The sequence below is a fragment of the Pelodiscus sinensis genome, chromosome 2 (assembly GCF_052426305.1).
Source record: "Pelodiscus sinensis isolate ZL-2025 chromosome 2, ASM5242630v1, whole genome shotgun sequence".
NCBI classification, from domain to species: Eukaryota; Metazoa; Chordata; order Testudines; family Trionychidae; genus Pelodiscus; species Pelodiscus sinensis.
The window spans coordinates 189,443,678-189,456,393 of NC_143053.1; the positions used below are offsets into that span (position 1 = coordinate 189,443,678).

The following is a 12,716-nucleotide window of genomic DNA, read 5'->3' on the forward strand; positions in this document are numbered from 1 at the left end:
GGATACAGGAGACCTGTTTTCAAATTCCTACTCTGCGTGATTTGAAGCAGGGACTAGAAGTCGGGTCTCCCACATCTCAGGGAGTGGCCACCTATGGCTGTGTGTTGCACAAGTTAAGCATGCTCAGAACATGCTTGACTGGTCAGGCTCTGCAGGTGACCTACTTGGAAAATCTTACCAGGGCTTAGGCATGAGCTCAGATGCCAAGTGGCTTGGCAATAGGAGGACTTAAATGGTATTGCACATGCCCACTGAGAGAAATATAGAAGCCCCTGGAACTTTACCAGCAGAAACTGAGATGCCTCTAGGGTTAGGTGGCAACTGAGCAAAGGTTTTAAAAATCTCAGTGGCATTTTAACAGATGGACTGAACTGCCACTTGAGGCACCTATGTACCTAAATCCCTTTGTGGATCTAGTCCTAGCAGCTTTCAGTCTCAAAGTACATTGAAACCACATTTCGTAAGTATGGTCAGTGCAGAAACTTTGTGAATGTCAATGTGCATTTCAAAATAACACACATCCTCAGACTTGAGAACTCATTGTTAGCAGTGGTAGTGAAGCATAACAGTTTGAAAACATGCCATATCTAACTTTTAGTCTTTGAAAAGTATAGAATATATTTTAGATTCCTACCTGGACATGCTAAAACAGACTAACCATTGGATCCTGAAGTCAGAATCTAAGTCAATGAAAAGTATTGCTAAAAATGCAACAAGCAGATATTATTCCATGATCATATAAAAAAAAAAGTTCAGCAAAGTGTTCCTGAGGTCTTAATTCAGAACACACCGCCTTATGCCTACAGAGTGTGCCTTGACATCAGTGGTTTTCTGTCAGGAGGCTTGTGTCTTCTAGTAGGGTAATAGAGTTGCAGCACAGCAGATCATAGGTGCAGTGTGGTGCCCCACCAACCACAGAAGAAGTGCTTTTGTTTTGGAATACTTTGTGATTATAAATATGTACTGTATCTTCAGAAGGAAGGATGTAATTTTAACTTGATGATTCTCAATTCAGAAGCAAAAGATTCTATCCTGTGACCTAAAGAAATTCCTTAACTCAACCACTAGAGGGTACTGTCATATTCACACAAGCCAGTTTAGTGTGTTTTTCTGTTTTTTTGTTTGTTTGCTTTTTTGCTTGTTTTTTTTAAAGCTGGCACAGAGACCATTGAATCACAGCATGCCTAAATCCAGAGCTTTAGGATTGGAGTCTTTTTCTCTGTCCCTTGTGCCAAATTCTTGGCTGCCACAGAGAAAAATTAAGAGGAATTCTGGAAAATACATTCATGGAAAAAGCTGAAGCATTTTTTTTAAAGTTGAAGATGTTCCAAATATATACTGAAAGGAGTAAAAGTGCATTTGCACATGCAAAATGAGCACTTGTGTATGTATAGCATTACATGAGAATATTTTGTAGGTGTAAATTACATGGCCTATAGGGTTGCCAGATGGTCTCCCAAAAAATACCGAACATACGGACTAAAAATTTGTCAAGCAACAAAAACAAACAAAAAAAACCCACCCACGTTGAAGAGCCACCAAGATGGGAACAAAGGGGGATGCAGCAGAGCCTGCTCTGCAAAGCAGCTGCCTGCTACCCAAAGCAGAGAGAGGAAGACCCCGGGGCAACACAATGGCAGGGAGGGGTGGGCGACCAGGGGTAGGAAGGTGACTCCCCTATAGCCAGGTCTTTGGGTGTCCCAGTGGGAAGAAGCAGAAATTCCACCCCAGTCAGTTCTGGCTGAGAGCCCATGGAAGGCGCCTAAACGCAACTACAAAGCACCTGGGGACTTTTCTCCTGGACTACCGTGCCACAGCATGCTTGAACAGCGCTCAGGAGCAGGGACAGGGCTTCTCCTCCTCCCCAAGGAGTCACTCCTCCTCAGACGCAATCAGCTGAGGGCTCCCAGAGCCAATTGCGCCCCGCCTCCCAGCCACTCCGCCCGCCCCCGCCGAGGTTCTGCATGCAACCAGAGTCTCCCAGTGCCGATCGTGGCCCTGCCTCCCAGCCTGGGACTCCCTCTGGTTGCGTGCAGAAGCCTGGAGGGAGTGGGATGAGTGTCTGGGACTCCCACTTGCAGCCACTCCCCCCGCCAGCCTTCTATCCGGTGCTCAGCCGGAAAAACAGAAAATACCGGACATTGCACATGTCTGGTATTTTCTGAATTTTTTTACCAAACAGAGGGTGCAAAAACCAGACTGTCTGGTAGAATACTAGACACCTGCAACTCTAATTTGGCCTATTTGTATTTAAAAAAAAATTGAGAATATTGAAATAACCATTACTACTTAATGATATCTACTATCACTAGTAGATAATAATGCTAATACTGTTAACTGCAGAACATGCATATATTTTTTTCTGAGAAAAGAGATACACTAAAGGCTTATATAATAACATTATAGCAACATAGATAAAAACTCTCCCTCAGTCTACTTCTCAGCCCAGGTACTTGGTGCTGTACAAAATAAAAGTATGTGTTTTTAATAAACTTCTTCATAAATTTAAACACATAAAATAAAGGGAGGTGGTCCAATGTGAAAAGAAGAAAGGTGAGATGGTGGAAGAACAATGATAAATACTAGGGGTTTGGTTGTCTGCTATGCTTGAGCAGAGCTCATGTATAGAAGAGAGGAGGAGTTGATACCGATTGTAGCTCCTTGAGTCTCAGCCACCTGGTTCTGGCCTGACCTAGAGAAGGACAACTTTTGATTTGTGGTGCTGGTATGAGGAGTCAAAGGGTGGATCTACACTGCACCTGGAGCTCAAAATAAGCAACGTAATTTGAGCTATGCAAATTGTGTAGCTTATTTCAAGTTAATTTCAAAATAGCTTATTTAGAAATAAATCGCTATTCTGAAATGTCGCTTACACCTTGTGGAATGAGGTTTACAGGGACGTCAGAATAGTGAGCCCGTTATATTTCGAAATAATGGGCACGCTCAAAAGCCATGGAATAGCTATTTTGGGATACCTCCGGTGTCCTGAAGTAGCACTGCGGTGTAGATGTAGCCAAAGGGACCAAAAGCTAATCTTGCAGAGTAGAATCACTCTCCCCACATGACACTTTCCCTGCAGTACTCTCTTAGGCTACGTCTACACTATGAATTTTCTTGGCAAAAGATATGCTAATGAGGGACTAATTTGCATGACTCACGATTTCATTTGCATATTTTCTGCCAATCCGTTTTTGTACAAAAACAAGCAGTGTGGACGTTTTCTTTTTCCGTAAAACCCCCTTTTTCCACAAGATCCTTATGCCCCATACTGATCTTGCGGAAAAACAGGTTTTTGCGCAAAAAGAAAATGTCCACATTGCTTGTTTTTGCGCAAAAACCCTTGTGCAAAAATGGATCAGCAGAAAATATGCAAATGAGATTGCGACTCATGCAAATGAGTCCTGTATTTGCATATTTTTTGCTGAGAAAACTTGTGGTGTAGGTGTAGCCTTACTGTCTGCTCTTGTGCTGGGTGGCTGGCGCCAGAGGGTGGTATTGGGTAGCAGTGCTGGTGCAGGAAGAGGCAAAGCCACCTCTGCCAGACATTTTTAGCCACAGAGATTTTGAGCAGTCTTCAGATCAAATCAGTGTCTATATGGCTTAAAAGTATCTCTCTCCCTCACAAAAGTTGGTCCAATAAAAGATATTACCTCACCATTCTTGCCCCTATAATATCTTGGAACTGACATGGCTACAGCTACACTGCACACATCCTATGGCAATGATATTCAAAGAGTGATAATGTATTGCGTGAACAGTTTCCTCTAATCAGTTTCAAATTTGTCACCTTTCAGTTTCATTCAGTGTCCCTTTTTCTCTTGTGTTGTGAGTCAGGGAGACAGAAGTTCTTGATCTGCCTTCTCTATGCTGATAAATATTTTACTTTTATCATGTCTTCTCACTTATCTCCCCTCGAAAGCAAATAATCGTAATCTTTTCAGACTCTCTTCATAAGAGAGAGGCTGATAAATCCTTCTAATACACTGCATTGATACAGAGTCTGTGTTTATTAGTATATTATAACAGCAATTACACTTTGCCTTTCTGCAGATCCTCATCTGAGGATCTGGGACTGTCTTACTTATCAGTGTTTGTACAGCTCACAAGATAAAAGGGCTACCATTGGAGTCTTTGGACACTGCAGCAGTATAAACAGTAAGCATTAATGAATTAAAGTGCCTAACCTCTGCGCAAGGCTGCAACATTTTCAGGTGTGGAAACTGAGGAACAACAAGGCTTGTTTAAGGCTACATAGCAAATTAAGTCAGAATCAGGCATAGAACTCGCATCTCCTGACATCCATTCCTATGTTTTAGACAAGACAGAGCATCTCTTGGCTAATCTGTATTTCTGGCTTACAGTATAATTTAAGATGTCTCTCTATATAAATTGCTCTTGCTGTATGACAGCCAATTGTCTCTTCTACAATACACTAAATTTGTTACAGATTTATCTTTCCCAATGTTTGTTTTAATTTGAACAGAGTGGACTAGATTCTCCATGGACTTGCATCTTGTACCAATTCAAGGGAGGCTGTTTAAGCTTAACATTGCCATATGGGTAAACAAATGATTTGTGGCTAATAGAGCTTACAGCTGCCTTAGGCACGTTTAAACACTTAGGGCATGTCTACACAGCAGGGCTAAAGCTGAAATAAGCAACACAACTTGAGTTATGCCAATTGTGTAGCTTAAGTCGAAAGAGCTTATTTCGGCTTTTGGCACTATCGACACAGCAGAAAGTCTGAGAAAGAGCACGCTTCCTCCAACTTCCCTTATTCTTCATAAAATCAGGGTTACAGGAGTCAGAGTAAGAAGTTCTCCAGCTCCACATTATTTTGACATTATGTCGAAATAACTGCTTGTCGTGTAGACATGGACTATGTTATTTCAGAATAACATCAGTTATTCCGAAATAATGCTGCTGTGTAGATGTACCCTTAGACAGGTTAGCACTGTTACATTTATTAGATCGATGTGGAAAAACTCCTGGAAATTAATGTTAAGGCTGATTCACCATCTCAGGGTTGTCTTCACTGTTATGTTAATTCAGGTTCCCACTTGAATATGGCACCTCTAATCTAAGCTGCTAGGGTGGGCCAAGATCCTCCCACAGGAATTTGGCTTTCCTCATGTGGAAGCCCTGGGCACATTGCTGGCCAGCCCAAGCCCATATGACAATGTAGTCCCATCAATGCACACTTGTGGATCTGCTTCAGAACTGCTGATCAGGATAAGCAGAATCCATAGCTATTATAGCCTGATTCAGCCTCTCTTCACCATTCCATGCCTGCATGCAGCCCATATTAATCTCCTCACCAAGTTACTCTTGTCACCATCTCAGGACAACAAGTCAATGCCAAAATGCCCTCTGCCTTGTCATGTGCCCTCTGTTCCTGTAAAAACGAGAATAGCATTAATGCCAACAACTAGAACAGGTCACTATTTTGAGGTGGATTCATGGATTGCCACTTAGAGTTGCCAGATACTTTCACAAAAAATCCCGAACATGGCAGGGAAAAAAATTGGTTGAGCAACAACAACAAAAAAAGAGGGAGGGACCACCAAAGTTGTTGAGCAAAAAAAAAAAGGAGGGGGTGTCACTGCGCCTTTAAATCCCACCACTCTCCCTACCCCCACCAGACGCGGCAGGGGAAGAATGTCCCTGCCGGCCTTCCATCTGAGAAAAACAACAAATACCAGACATTTTACATGTCCGGTATTTTCTGTTTTTTTTACCGGACAGGGCCACAGATATCAGACTGTCTGGGCGAAAACCGGACATTTGGCAACCCTATTGCTGGCAACTGAAACAAAGGCCATTGACAGCAATTAAGAATGTGCCATGCCAGAAAGAGTTACTTTAATGAATTGGTGTTCTAAGATGACTTTGGCACATGTGCCTAGAAAAAAAGAAAAGTTTCTCTCACAATACACTGGGAAACAATTCCTAGGGTAGCTCAGCTTTGTGTAGTACTAAGAATCATCTATGCTCCCAGATGTCCTATGGCTTTGTGCTACTGAGAGCAGCATGGGTGGGAATGATGTAAAGAGTGGCTTATGCAGGCCAGACCAACTCAAGGGGGTCACACTTGAGCATCAGTCACTCAGGTGAGTTGTGCAGTGAGGGGTAGGCCTTAAAAACAGGCACTTAAAAACAGAACTTCCTTCTTCACAGAATAGCAGGCTTTTGTTGGTGTGTTACACCTTAGCATTATTGAATGGTAATTAATTTAAACAAGCTTTGTAGTTTCTCATGTCTGCAGAGCTCCCACACAGCAAATAGCTTGAAGTCCTGATGGTTGAAATAAGTTCTCTATTCTGAAATGAAGTGTGTGATACAAATAGATTATCGTATGACCGTGTAATTCTACCTAACAATGCACTGAGCTGGTACATTATGTACATGCCTGTCAGCGCAAAGAGTCTATTCCTATAATTGTGATTGCTTAGAGGTTGATAGGATTGGTCATCACTCAGTTTTACTACCAATTGAATTAACCAGTTTAACTTTGTGTAGAAAAGCCTTTACATTTACAAGTACATTAGCTGAGCACTGATCTTTTGATTAATCACTCTAAAGTTCCTTAGGAGGAGAGGGCAGAAAGAAAAGAGAATCATATTATCCAATCTCAGTAATAGATTTGTCTAAACACGAAAATTGTAGCTCTCTCACTATATGTCTATGTCTATACTGTGCATTGTTGTGCAAGAAGATGCGCAAATGAAGCGCGGGGATAAATATTGCCATGCCTCATTTGCATACCTAATGAGCCGCCATTTTTGCGGTAGGGGGTTTTGTGCAAGAAGGAGCTGTTTACACTGCTCCTTCTTGCACAAAAAACCCTCTCTTGCATAGGAGCCGTTCTACTGCTAATTTTCAGGAAGAACGGCTCCTGCTCAAGAGGGGCTTTTTGCACAAGATGGGGCAGTGTAGACAGCTCCTTCTTGCGCAAAACCCCCTTCCGCAAATATGGTGGCTCATTAGATATGCAAATGAGGTGTGGCAATATTCATCCCTGTGCCTCATTTGCATATCTTCTTACACAACAATGCGCAGTATAGACATAGCGAATGAGTGTTGCTGAAGCACTACTTCTCAGTATTCCAGACTTACAGATGCGGAAACTGAGGTCTGCATCCTTGAAAGTCACCTGTTACTTTTTTAGTGCCTCACATGTTGGGTGCCACACTAAAGATTCAGTTAAAAAACATTTCTGAAAAACAGCTCCTTTTAGGGCACTGTAAATTAGGCACCCAAAATCATGAGTCACTGGCACTCTAAGAGCATTCCAATGCCAGAAGGCAGTGGGCTTCCTGGATTCTAGCAGTGAATTTCAGCTAGAGTTGCCAACTTTCCAGAACTGTGCAGGAGTTTCCAGGAATGCAAGAATAATTTTTAATTAAAGATTACGCCATGTGATGAAACCTCCAGGAATACAGCCACACAAAATTGGCAACTCTAGTTTCATCTTGCCTGGCCAGCACACTGTATCACAAGTCACTATTTTTATAATCTGTATTTAAAAGGTGTCACATAATATGTCATTGGAAAACAAATAACTCATTAATCATTAATATTCTGGTGTGACGTGTGTATGGATAACTCACAAAAGATGATATAGAGATGTGCTGAAATTTCAACTAAAATGTATTTAAATTAGGAATGTAATGGTTTAACCAGTTAACTGGCTGACTAGTAAGCATTGCCTATTGGCAAGCTTACTGGGGTAACTGGTTAAAGCCAGGCTGGAGGCATACTGGAGCGGTCAACAAAGGCTTCCCTTATTGACTGCGCTGCATCTAGACTGCCGCGCTGTGCTGGATCAGCTGATTGTCGGCACAGCGTGGCAGCCATTTTTATCTTAATGAAGCGGGGATCATTTAAATCTTTGATTATGCCGAATAAACTATGCCGTTTCTTTGACTGTGCTGAATAAACTATTTTACATGGCGCCATCGACGGAGCCATGTAGTCTAGACATAGCCGAAGTGATTGTTAGCTCCAGTCAAGATCAACTGTCTGCCTCTTGAAGGAGCAACAAACTTAATATCTGCTGTGAATGCACAGTGAGGGGGCTTTGCATTGAAGAGATACATCTCTGAGGAACTTGGGGACTGGAGTACATTGATGGTTTTGCAGTAGGCAAGTTTTGGGCAGGGAGAGCCCTGAGGGGTTTGTTGGCAAGGCATACAAGCTGGTGTGTCAGGGAGTTATCATGCAACTTAGGAAGAGTAAAGCTTTATTTTCCTGAGGCTGAGAGGGTAGCACAGTGTCTCTTAGCTGTAGGTATCACCCTCAGCTTGTCACCATCACTGTTGAGCATTTAGGCCAAATTAATCCATCATGGTCTCACAGCATATTTGCAGCAAAGTCAATAATAGAATCCAGATCTCCTCAATACCAGTTCTGCTCTTGAACCACTAGCTCACTTCTCCTCAGGTCCAGCAGTTAAGGAACAGAACATGTACTCAGTCAGATTTATTTTGAATTTCCCAGGCTGAAATCTGTTTTGGAATATATGGTTCAGTCACCTTTAGAATTCAATGAGTCACTTCATGTTATAAAAGCATAAAGAAAACCAACAGCTGATCTTAATAAATTCTGACAAAGAGCCTGTGAATGGGAGAGGCCCCACAGTTTGGAGCCTAGCACTTCAGAGACTGCAGACCTATCCGTTTGTTTCCCTGGAGGGCTAGAAAATACCAGTATTGTAAGGGTTAAACAGTTAGTTAAAGCCTGTGTGATTTTATTCCCAGCGTATATGTTTTCATAGTCTGTGAAAACACAGCATAATATTTAGTGTCTCTGAACTGAGCAAATGACTTTCAAAAAGTCAATAGATTTATTATGAGTACCAAATGCAAGCATGCTACACGTAACCAGGGAAGCCCTAAAAGCTGTGTGCTGGCTGCACAGGTGCTGGGGCAGCAAAAACAAAGACTAAAGAGTTACTCACCTGTGCAGTAACATCTGTTCTTCGAGATGTGTCCCCCCACGAGTGTTCCAACAAAGGTTTCGGGCTCGTCCCAGTGCTGCAGCACAGAGATTTTTCTGTAGCAGTAGCCCCTGGCAGACAGCGCATGCGCAGAAGCCGTCTCACGCCATTTGCGCCTTTTCTGCATCGCGCGGTCTGGCCCCCAGTTCCTCCTAGCCGGAACAATCTGAAAAACAGAAAGAGAGAGTAGTTCCGAAGCAGGGAGGAGGGCAGGTCATGGAGCACTCATGGGGGGACACATCTCAAAGAACAGATGTTATTGCACAGGTGAGTAACTCTTTCTTCTTCTTCAAGTAGTGTCCTCGAGGGTGCTCCACCAAAGGTGAGTACAAAGCAGTAGCTCAGTGTGACTAATGTGCGTCGGAATTAAGGTCTTTGTACGGTGGAGAGTACTGCTCGAGCCACTGCTCCATCTCTAGCTAGCATGGTAGCAAGGGCATAGTGTCTGGCAAAGGTCAATGTAGAGGACCAGGTAGCCGCACAGCATATGTCACGTAATGGTACACCCTTGAGAGAGACTATGGAAGTAGACATGCTTCTGGTCGAATGAGCTTTCGGTTTGCAAGGTAAGGATTTATTCTGTAGAGAGTAGCAGCGAGTTATGCTGGCTACGATGAGCGTGGAGATACTCTGTGAAGAAAGTTGTTGGCCTTTAGAACGGTCTGCCACAGATAGCAAGAGGCGCTGAGATTTTAGAAAGGAGCGTGTCCTCTAGATAAAATGCAAGCGCCCTTCTCACGTCCAGTGTGTGTAGACGCACCTCCTCTGCGGTGAAATGTGGTTTTGGATAAAAGGTAGGTAAAGTTATCGGTTCGTTTATATGAAAAGGCGAATTGATCTTTGGTAGAAATGCTGGGTGACTACGCAGTGTCACTCCCCATTCGGTGAATAATGTATAGGGAGGATCTGCTGAGAGTGCTGCTATCTCGCTCATGTGATGTGCGGATGTAATGGCAAGAAGAAATGTCACCTTCATAGGAAGAGTATGCAGATAGCATGTCTCCAGTGGTTTAAACAATGAACAAGTCAGCGTGTCCAGGACCAGGCCCAGATCCCAAGGCTCTGGAGGTGGTTTGCGTGGAGGGTATACATTTTCGACCCCCTTCAAAAACCTTTTGGTCAATGGGTGAGCGAAGACTGAGCTACCATTGATGGGGACGAGGGGGGGGGGGGGGGAGAAGGCAGAAATTGCTGCCAAGTAAGGACATTCCTGCCAAGTGAGGACCTTAAGTGAGGACGTCGCTAGGTTTTCTGATTTCTGGCAGAGAATATAATTGAGAATTTGCTGGATGGATATAGATAGAGGGTCAGCACCTCTTCCCGCATACCAGGCCTGAAACCAGCGCCACTTGTGAAGGTAGGTCTTCTAGGTGGTTTGGCGCCTACTGTGAATAAGAATGTCCTTGATTGCTCAGGAACAGGTCATTTCAGGGCCTTGGAGCCAACTAGGAGTCATGCCGTCAGGTGCAGTCTATCGATGTGTGGGTGAAGAAGCGTGCCATGCTGTTGTGACAGTAAGTTGTGTGACTGTGGCAGTTGTCGTGGTTGCGATGCAGACATCTGCATTAACTGGGTCAGCCATGTCTGTTGGGGCCAAAACGGTGCTATCATTATCACTGTTGCCCCATCTGAATTTATTTTTTTTCTCTAGGGCCCGTGGAATGAGCGGAATTGGGGGGAAAGCCTACAGTAAGTGGTAGATTCCCCAATCTATGAGAAAGGCTTCTCCCTGGGAAGATCTGCCGATTCCTGCTCTCGAGCAGTAGAAGCGACACTTTTTGTTGTTCCAAGTGGCAAAAAGGTCCATAGTGGGATATCCCCAGTGTTCAAATAGGCCATGGTCTACTTCGTCGAGCAGTTCCCACTCGTGTTGTGTAGGAAAAATCCTGTTCAGAGTATTGGCAATAGTATTGGTCCTGCCGGGGAGGTATGCAGCCATGAGTGTGATTCCATGGCGGATAGCCCAATTCCACAGACGAATGGACGTGGCACAAAGGGATTGGAATCTCACTCCCCCCTGCCAGTTGATGTAGTAGACAGTGCAGATGTTGTCAGTGAGGACTTGCACAGTGAGTCCTGCTATTATGTGCAGGAAATGTTTGCAAGCATTGAACACCGCCCACAGCTCCAAAAAGTTTATATGAAGGAGGGACTCATAATGTGTCCAAAGTCCCTGAGCTCGGTAGTGACGTATATGGGCTCCCCATCCGACCAGGGATGCATCCGTAGTGATTTGCACGGTTGGTTTCTGACCATGAAAGGGGGCACCCGCTAGGGTATTCTTCGGGTTGAGCCACCATGGTAAAGAGTCTCTCATGTGCTTGGGGACAACGACAAGTTTGTGAGTACTCTGGGTGCCCAGTGTATAAACTGTGAGAATCCAATGCTGAAGGCACCTGAAATGGAGTCTCGCATGGGGAACCACGTAAGTGGTGGCCGCCATGTGTCCCAGGAGCTTGAGGCAGGTGAGTATGGATGTCTTGGGGGCAGTGAGTATAACATTCCCTAGGTCTTGGATAATTTGAGACCTGTCAAGAGGTAAGTACGCGGTAGCAGTTGTGGAATCCAGTCTCATCCCTATGAACTCGAGAGACTGGGAAGGAGTTCAAGGAAGATTTTGGGAGGTTGATAATGAGTCCTAGCACTTCAAATGGGTCTCTGGTTACTCTGACCGCCATCAAAGCTTTGCAGTGGGAGCCTTCAAAAGGCAGTCGTCGAAGTAGGGAAAAATAGTGATTCTGGAACATCGGAGGTAAGTGGCTACGATGCCTAGGGTTTTGGAGAACACTCTCGGCATCATGTACTGATAATGTTCATCGCCAGGTGTGAAACAGAGAAATCTCCTGTGGGATGGGTGCATCGCTACGTGGAAATATGTGTCCTGGAGATTGAGGGACGTGAACCAGTTCCCTTCATTTAGAACTGGAATGACAGAGGCTAATGTGACTATCTTGAATTTTTGTTTTAGAAGTTGGCAATAGAGTTTGCAGAGGTCCAGGATAGGTCTCCATGCTCCAGACTTCTTTTGCATGAGGAAGTACCAAGAATAGAAGCCTTTCCCTCTGAATTGATCGGGTACCCTCTCCACTGCTCCAGTGGTAAGTAGTCGTGAGACCTCTTGTTACAGTAGAGGTTCGTGAGAGGGTTCCCTGAAAAGGGACAGGAAAAGAGAGGTGGAAGGGGGCCGGGTAGAAAAGGGAATGGTGAGGCTGGAGGTGACAATTTCTCTGACCCAGCCCCCCCGGCGATGGTGAACTAGCGGAGGTGGTACTGTGTCAATCAATGGTGAAATAATTTGGTCCCGTTGTGAGGAACCTCTATAAGGGGAATAGTACGCAGTCCCTCAACTGGCACGTCAAACCTGCTATCGATTTTGCTGTTGATTAGATATTTTGCTGGGTTGCTGACAGTGACGCTGCGGCCGTTGTCTCTAGCTCTGTTGATCATAAGGCCTGAAGTGGGGCGTAGCGTATGAGAATGGTCTTTGTCTATTGTAGGAGATGAATTTCTTGTGTTTGAATGGGAGGGGGGGTACATTCCGAGCGTTCTCAGAGTGGTGCGAGAGTCTTAGTCGGAATGAAAGACCTGTTTTGTGCAAACAGGCACTGCTGATCGAAGGGTAAGTCCTCCACTTTTGGTTGGAGGTCCTTCAGTACAGATGCCAGGTGGAGCCAAGAAGCACGGTGCATGACCACCAGAGTTGCTGTGGTCCGGGAGG

At 44.4% G+C, this 12,716-nt stretch overlaps 1 long non-coding RNA gene across 1 annotated transcript in view; it reads right to left on the minus strand.

The window, feature by feature from the left end:
- The window catches only part of LOC112547623 (uncharacterized), a 73,973-nt gene that overhangs the window by 18,142 nt on the left and 43,115 nt on the right, over nt 1-12,716 (minus strand). Inside the window, exon 4 of the long non-coding RNA XR_012901958.2 lies at nt 8,960-9,164. This is a non-coding gene — a long non-coding RNA (uncharacterized LOC112547623). The remainder of the gene's footprint in view (nt 1-8,959; nt 9,165-12,716) is intronic.